At 47.2% G+C, this 7846-nt stretch overlaps 1 long non-coding RNA gene across 1 annotated transcript; it reads right to left on the bottom strand.

Annotated features, from left to right (window-relative positions):
- Positions 1-2765: 2765 nt before the first annotated feature.
- On the bottom strand, positions 2766-6049 carry LOC306650012. The gene is made up of 3 exons (XR_013760777.1): positions 5908-6049; positions 4066-4899; positions 2766-3415 (listed from the first exon to the last, which is right to left on the bottom strand). It is a non-coding gene; the product is annotated as an uncharacterized lncRNA (long non-coding RNA).
- Positions 6050-7846: the final 1797 nt, after the last annotated feature.

Below are 7846 nucleotides of genomic sequence, written 5' to 3'. Positions count from 1 at the left end.
GCAAATGCCATAATTTTATCATTCTTCATGGCAGAGTAATATTCCATTGTATATATATGCCACAGTTTCTTTATCCATTCATCAACTGAAGGGCATCTGGGTTGGTTCCACAATCTGGCTATTGTGATTTGAGCAGCTATGAACATTGATGTGGCTGTATCTCTGTAGTATGCTGATTTTAAGTCCTTTGGGTATAGGCCAAGGAGTGGGATAGCTGGGTCAAATGGAGGGTCCATTCCAAGTTTTCTAAGGAATCTCCACACTGCTTTCCAGAGTGGCTGCACTAATTTGCAACCCCACCAGCAATGTATGAGTGTACCTTTCTCCCCACATCCTCTCCAACACCTATTGTTGCTTGTGTTCTTGATAATCGCCATTCTAATTGGGGTGAGATGGAATCTTAGGGTGGTTTTGATTTGCATTTCTCTTATTACTAGAGATGTTGAACGGGGTGATCCAAGATGCCAGACTAGAGGGTGACTGTATCTCCAGTCGCTCCAGAACCCAGGATTCAAGAAGGGGAGGCATTGAGAGACTTGGACTAAAATAGAACCACGGGATGAGTCTCCCCCACCTGGTGAAGCTTGGCCCCGGGCGGCAGGCCCGGATTCGGGTGGCCTATTAGAGTAGGGCAAGGCAGCTAGAGTCTCCCCCAGGCAGCCCTGAGCACTCCGGCGGTGGGCTCCTCCCACAGGGCCAGATACTCCAGCTTCTCGCAGCAGGCCCCCCCAGTGAGAGCCTTTCTGCACACAACCAGCTCCAAGTCCCTAATCCAGCCTGCAGCGAGCTCCGGTCTGCCCACACGCTGCTTCAGAGACCATGACAGGGCAGCCAGGGACTTCCCCAAGCAGCCTGGCTCCCTCCAGCGGGAAGTGCCTTTCCAGACTAGCTTCTCGGTTGTCATTATCTTTAAGTTTGCTTTTGTACCAGCAAAGTTTGCTTTTGGGTCAGCCACCTGGCCTTTACAGATAAGATAAGAGATGAAAATTCTTTGCGACTTTTATGAGGGGTTGAGGGCAGTTTGGGAAGAGCCTCGTATTTACACAGGTGCGGGCTCTTTCTATCTTTACATTCCCCCCTCTCCAAGAACATTTAGAGAGCCAATCTTGGGTCTCTATAGTTTTAACCCTTGCTGCTTCATGGGCTGATGATGGGCCCTTAGCACCATTAGCTGCACTGTATTTATTCTATCTTTAACAAAAGCAATTAACTTATTGATTATACAAGGTCCTATAGTTAAAGCTAGTAGCAACAATATTAGGGGTCCCACTATAGTGGACACCAGAGTAGTTAACCAAGGGGACAAATTGAACCAGGATTCAAACCAGCTCTGACTAGCTTCCCGTTCTTTCTTTCTGTTTGTTAGTCCTGCTCTGACTTTTGCCATATTATCCTTGATTATCCCAGAGTGATCTATATAAAAACAACATTCTTCTCCTAGGGCAACACATAAGCCTTTTTGTTGTAAAAATATTAAGTCCAAACCTCTTCAATTCTGTAAGACCACTTCAGCTAGGGAAGTTAAAGATTGTTCTAAGTGAGAGATTGAATCTTCTAAACGCTCTATGTCCGCATCTATTGCTGCTCTTAGATTGGAATAATGTCGGTTCTGAGTGACTAAGGATGCGACTCCAGTTTCTAACCCTCCCAGGCTAGCCCCGAGCAGCAGACTGAGAGTTAGAGCGGTAATAGGCTCCCGTTTTTGTCGAATGGGGTTCCGTTTCATGCCCCATCCTTGTTCAATCATAGTCATAAAACTCTGGTGCTCATGGTAAATTAGCTGCGGAACCAATCTGACTAGAATGCAGTAATCCTTTGACCGTTTTAACACACTCCAGTGGACACGGGTGAGTCCAGAGGAGCAAGCCACCAGGTATCATTGTGGGGTATTATAGAAGAGTTTTCTGCCTCAGGTTGGATTACCCATGTTGAGTGACAGAGGGACCGGCTGGCATGGGCACTATTCCTAAACAGAGCCCTTGCCCGGACACTTGCGCCAGGGTTAGGGACTGTTTGGATCGCCAACGGCAGTCCTGGAGGCTGGTGGAGATAGTAACATGCGCTTGTACTGCTACTCCCTCATAATACGGGGGAACAGTGTCATAGCAGAGCCAGCAGGACCGGGTCATATTAGGGTAGGTGGCATTGAGCACCAGGAAGGACCAAGACAAAAGACTCAGAAGGGGATGAGCTTCTGTTTGAATTGGATCTACAATCGACTGTTCGTGGGGTTGTTTAGTCCTTAAGTAGGGGGCACTTAAGGAGTGGGTGGTCAGTTGTGGAGTATTTGGGAAGCTAGTAACTGATTTAATAATTTTTGGACCTCGGGTAGGGGGGATGACCGGAATTCTTTGGGCTGGAGGGCGTAAAATTTGGTTAGGCCCTAATTGCTGGGTGAAAAGCTTTATAATCATCTGAACAGTGAACACAGCCCCTAAATCAGGTCCCTCAGCATAGAGGCGTAACCCCCATGATGGGGTTCTTATCCATTGTCTATCCCGCTTTCCCTTATCGGTGAAGGTGATTAAGAGGGGATTACAATTTTTGTTACATGAAGCTTTTTTACCTCGCTTGACTTCAAATAAATCACGAGAGGCTTTTATCCAATAAGCCTGCCCTGTAGTTTCACATCCCCATTTAGTGCAGAAATAAGATTCTTCCCCTCCACATTCTTTCTGGTGAGAATAACCAGGACACACATAGAAGGGGAGACGCTGAAGTTCCTCCCTCCCACCAGTATAAGCACAGTTAAATCTCCTTGTTCCCCCACTTACTGTATCTGAAAGGGCCCGTTTACTTAGGTGTAATTCTTCATTAACACTAATAGTGCCTGTTCCCGCAGAAAAAGCCCCATTTGCTAAAGTGCAAAGGTCTACTTGCAGGTCAGGCCACCATGTCCATAAAGGGTGGTATTCAGTCACAGTCAGGCTGGGAACTCTTGCCGCCAGATTGGTTACTTCCCAGGTGATTTCATAAGGCTGATGTGGGCTGAGGTTGGTGGCTCCAAAAACTGGAGCTACAGCTGTGGTTGTGGCCAGGGCAAAATAACAAAGCAAAAGTAAGAACATAGTCACAGTTTGTGGCGGCAAAGCTTGATCTTTAGCGGGGTGTCTTTGGACCTGTCCACTTTCCACGTAGAGTCGTCTAGGGCAGGAAGCACAATGTCGGCAAGGGGTTCAGTCAGCTTGACGTGGGTGTGGTGAATCCAGGAGGCGACGCCGTCGACTTTGAGAGCAGTGTGTGTAGTCAAAATGACCATGTAGGGGCCCTTCCACTGAGGTTCCAGGTTACTCTGTCGGTGTCGCTTCACTAGGACCCAATCACCCGGGTGGAAGCCGTGAGGAACAGGAGGCGGGCCTGACTTGTACAGGCTTTTGAGCTTTGGCCAAACTTCTCTGTGGGCCCTCTGCAGGGCCTGGAGGGAAAATAAAAGTTCAAAATCATCTACATTTTCTTCTTTTAGGAGCTGCTCAGTCAGATCAGGGAGTATTGGAGGTGTGGTCCCAAACATGATTTCATAAGGGGTGAGTCCCATCTTGTAGGGAGAATTACGCACCTGATATAGGGCATAGGGAAGGAGAGCCACCCAGTTACCGCCAGTCTCCATGGTTAATTTAGTCAAGGTCTCTTTTAAAGTTCTGTTCATTCGTTCTACCTGTCCTGAGCTTTGGGGTCGATAAGCACAATGTAGTTTCCAATTTGCCCCAAGTACTGAAGCCAGCCCCTGACTTACCCGTGAAGTAAACGCTGGCCCGTTGTCCGACCCTATCATTATGGGAAATCCATACCTTGGCAGGAGATCTTCTAAAATCTTTTTAGCCACTATTTGCACTGTTTCTCGCTTGGTGGGAAACACTTCGACCCATCCTGAAAAAGTATCTACACAGACTAATAGATATTTATACCCATACTTTCCAGGTTTTACTTCAGTGAAATCAACTTTCCAATATGCCCCTGGCCTATCTCCCCTTAATCTATTTCCTGATTCCTACTTACTATATCCTGCATTTGTTAACTTACAAACCCTGCAACTTTTGACAATCTGTTCTATCTTATTTTGAACACCTTTAATTCTAATTCCTGCTTGCTGCATCAAGTCCTGTAATTTTCTTGTCCCCATGTAGGTGGTCTGGTGGAGCCTGCGCAACACTTTCTGTCCCATCAGTTCTGGAAGTATTATCTGGCTTTCAGAGTCTTTCCACCATCCGTCTACGCATTGGGCTAGTGGCTGCTGGCGAATCCATGGTAAGTCCTCTTCCGTGTAGGCTGGGTCTTTTGGAAGGGTTCGTGGGCCAGAGTCTGGGAGTTGAGCAACCGTAATCAAGTCTCTCTGGAGGGCTATTCCTCATGCCACCTTATCTGTTAAACAGTTGCCCCTAGATACTGGATAAGTTGATTTTGATGCCCAGGGCAGTGTATGATAGCCAATTTCTTGGGTAACAAGAGGGCGTCTATCAGGGACACAAGTTCTTCCTTGTTTTTAATAGATTTCCCTTCTGCGGTTAGCATTCCCCTTTCCCTGTAAATAGCCCCATGAATATGGGCGGTTGCAAAGGCATAATGGCTGTCCGTGTATACAGTCAATTTTTTGCCTTCTCCCATCGTCAGAGCCTTAGTCATGGCTATCAGTTCTGCCTTCTGGGCAGAGGTGCCTATTGGTAGGGGCTCAGCCCAGATCACCTCTGTCTCAGTTACTACTGCTGCTCCCGCATACCTTTGACCCTGATGTAAAAAGCTGCTCCCATCCGTGAACCACACTGCATCTGCATCGAGCAGTGGATGATCTTGCAGGTCTTCTCTAAGCCCATGAACCTGGGCTAGGACTTCTGAGCAGTCATGTATGGGTGTGTCCAGGTCAGGGTCAGGCAGCAGCGTAGCAGGATTGAGAGCTGAGGGTGCCTGAAAAATAATCCTGAGATGGTTAAGCAATAGGCTCTGATAATGTGTGAGCCAAGCATTACTGAGCCATGATCTGGAGGTTGTCTCAGGATTCCCTCAACAGCATGTGGAGTGATCACATGTAATTCTTGTCCCATAGTCAATTTATCAGCATCTTTTACCATTAGGGCTGTGGCAGCAATCATATGTAGGCGTGGGGGCCAGCCTGCAGCCACCGGATCCAGTTTTTTTGACAGGTATGCTACTGGTCTCCTCCAGGGGCCTAGGTATTGAGTCAAGACTCCTTTTGCTATCCCTTTACTTTCATCTATATAGAGAAAAAACGGTCTAATGACATCGGGGAGTCCCAGGGCCAGGGCTGGCAAGAGGGCATCCTTGATTTGTTGAAATGCTTTATCTGCTTCTATTGTCCAATTAAAGGGCTGCTTGTCTTTTGTGGCCTCATACAGTGGTTTGGCTAATTCCGCAAACCCTGGAATCCATAGTCGACAGAAGCCAGCCGACCCAAGGAATTCCCTTACTTGGTGTGGAGACTGGGGCTTTGGGATTCTTAGAACAGTCTCTTTTTTGGGCTTGAGTTAATCATCGTTTACCTCCCTTTAGGAGATAGCCCAAGTATGTTACCTCAGGTCTGCAGATTTGGGCCTTCTTTGCTGATGCCCGATATCCCAGGTTGCCCAGTGTCTGTGAAAGAATGGACATTTTTTTAAGCTGTCTGTTTTATCTCAACTCCCTAAGGTCTCCCTCCCAGTGACGGGAACAAAGCCCTTAAAGCTATTCCAGGAATCAGCCCCAAACAGGGAGTAAAAGGGTAAATTGAGCCAGATAGCCAGATAGTGCTCAAACAGTAGGATTACCAGAAACTATTGACCAGAATCTACGCCCTGTTGTAAAACATTGTGAAACATGTTGTATGTTATCAACATTCATCCCAGTTTTCAGCAGCTATAAGGAGATCATCTACATATTGTAACAAGGTTAGGTTGGGATGATTTTGCCTAAACTCACCCAAGTCCTCATGTAGAGCTTCGTCAAACAAGGTGGGAGAATTTTTGAATCCCTGAGGCAATCTTGTCCAGGTAAGTTGTCCGTTGATACCCTTATCGATGTCTGTCCATTCAAAGGCAAATAGCTCTTGGCTCTTTGGAGCTAGAGGCAAGCTGAAAAAGGCATCTTTTAAATCCAGCACCTTATACCGTTGTCTGTAAGGAGGAAGTGCACTCAGAAGTGTATATGGGTTAGGCACAGTAGGGTGTATGTCCGTCACCCTTTTGTTTACCTCTCTTAGGTCCTGTACTGGGCGGTGTAAGGCCCCCAAAAAGGAAACCCCAACTCTGTCCCATGGATGAACGGCAACCCCAATCAACTGCAGGAGGCGTCACTTGATGCAAACCGCAAGAGGTGTTTATTCCAGCGCGCTGGGACCCAACTCGAGGAGTCGAGTCCCTAGCAGAAAATCTTGTAGGTTTATAAAGGCAGAAACCACACATCGGGAGGGGTCGCACATGAAAGGGGGAAAGGGGGGGAAAAAAAAGGAAAAATGGGGAACAAAGCTGCCAGGAAATTTCAAAGGGGGTCTGGGTTTGCTGACAACATGTTTCACAATGTTTTACAACAGGGTGTAGATTCTGGTCAATAGTTTCTGGTAATCCTACTGTTTGAGCACTATCTGGCTATCAGGCTCAATTTACTCTTTTACTCTCTGTTTGGGGCTGTTTCCTAGAACAGCTTTAAGGGCTTTGTTCCCATTACTGGGAGGGAAACCTTAGGGAGTTGAGATAAAACAGACAGCTTTAAAAAATGTCCATTCTTTCAGGCGGTACTCGTTTGAGTTGGGCTTCCCTATTGGAAGCAGAGGGGTGTTCCATGCCGACCGGCAAGGTTGTAGTATCCCTTGGTCAGCAGTCGCCTGTTGTGGGGGGTTATTGCTGTCCGAGCCTCCCTGGTCATGGGGTATTGTTTAACCCTAACGGGGTTAACTCCTGGTTTTGTCTCTATATAGAGGGCGGGCCGATGTTTGGCTAACCCAATTCCCCCAGTCTCTGCCCAAGCATCTGGGAACCGCTGTACCCAGTCTTCAATGTTCTTATCAGGGGATTGCAGCTGCTAGTGTAGCCGATATTCATCCTCCAAAGTAAGAGTTAGCATAGGTAACAATTTTCCTTGTCCATCTGTTACCTGGGCGCCTTCAGGGTGCAAATGAATTTGGGCCCCAATTTTGGTTAATAAATCTCTTCCCAACAAGGGATAGAGGCTGTCGGGTATGACTAAGAATGAGTGGGACACTTTTCCTGTTCCCAAGTCTACTGTTCTTTTGGTCGTCCAAGGGCACTTTTTAATCCCCGTAGCCCCTTGCACCCATGAGGCGCTTGTTGAAATCTTTCCTTGAGGGTCAGTCAAAGCTGAATATTGAGCTCCTATATCCAGCAAAAACTGCACTGGAGTCCCCTCCACTTTCAGAGTTACCCTGAGTTCGGGGAGGGGTTCTAAACTCCGTTGCCCCTAATCGTGCATTTCATCTCGGGTGACAAGGACCGATGGTCTCCTAGTCGTCCATTTACCATCTCTAGATCTTTGGTTTCTTTTTTTAGGGCATTCTCTAGCCCAATGACCTTCCTCCTTACAGTAGGCACACTGATTCTGACCCAGATCATGTGCCCTGGAGTTCCCAGGTGGTGGTCGACTGCTCGGGAGTCTATTTCTTTCTTTTTTTGTCCTTCCGCCCTGCACTGCTACTGCTAATGCTTTAGTCATTTCCCTAGTAGCCCTAAGCTGTTTTTCTTCTGGTGCATCTCCGTTCTTGAATACCCGCTGGGCTATTCTCATTAAGTCTTGAATACTTCTCCCTTCTAAATCCTCTATTCTCTGTAACTTACGCCTTATATCCGGTGCGCCTGGTTAACAAAGCTCATTACTACTGCTGCCTGATTCTCGGGTGACTCTGGAT

Source organism: Sciurus vulgaris (assembly GCF_902686455.1).
Source record: "Sciurus vulgaris genome assembly, chromosome: 18".
Taxonomy (NCBI): domain Eukaryota; kingdom Metazoa; phylum Chordata; class Mammalia; order Rodentia; family Sciuridae; genus Sciurus; species Sciurus vulgaris.
The sequence above is the reverse complement of the archived record's forward strand: the minus strand, read 5'-3'. Positions and strand labels throughout refer to the sequence as shown.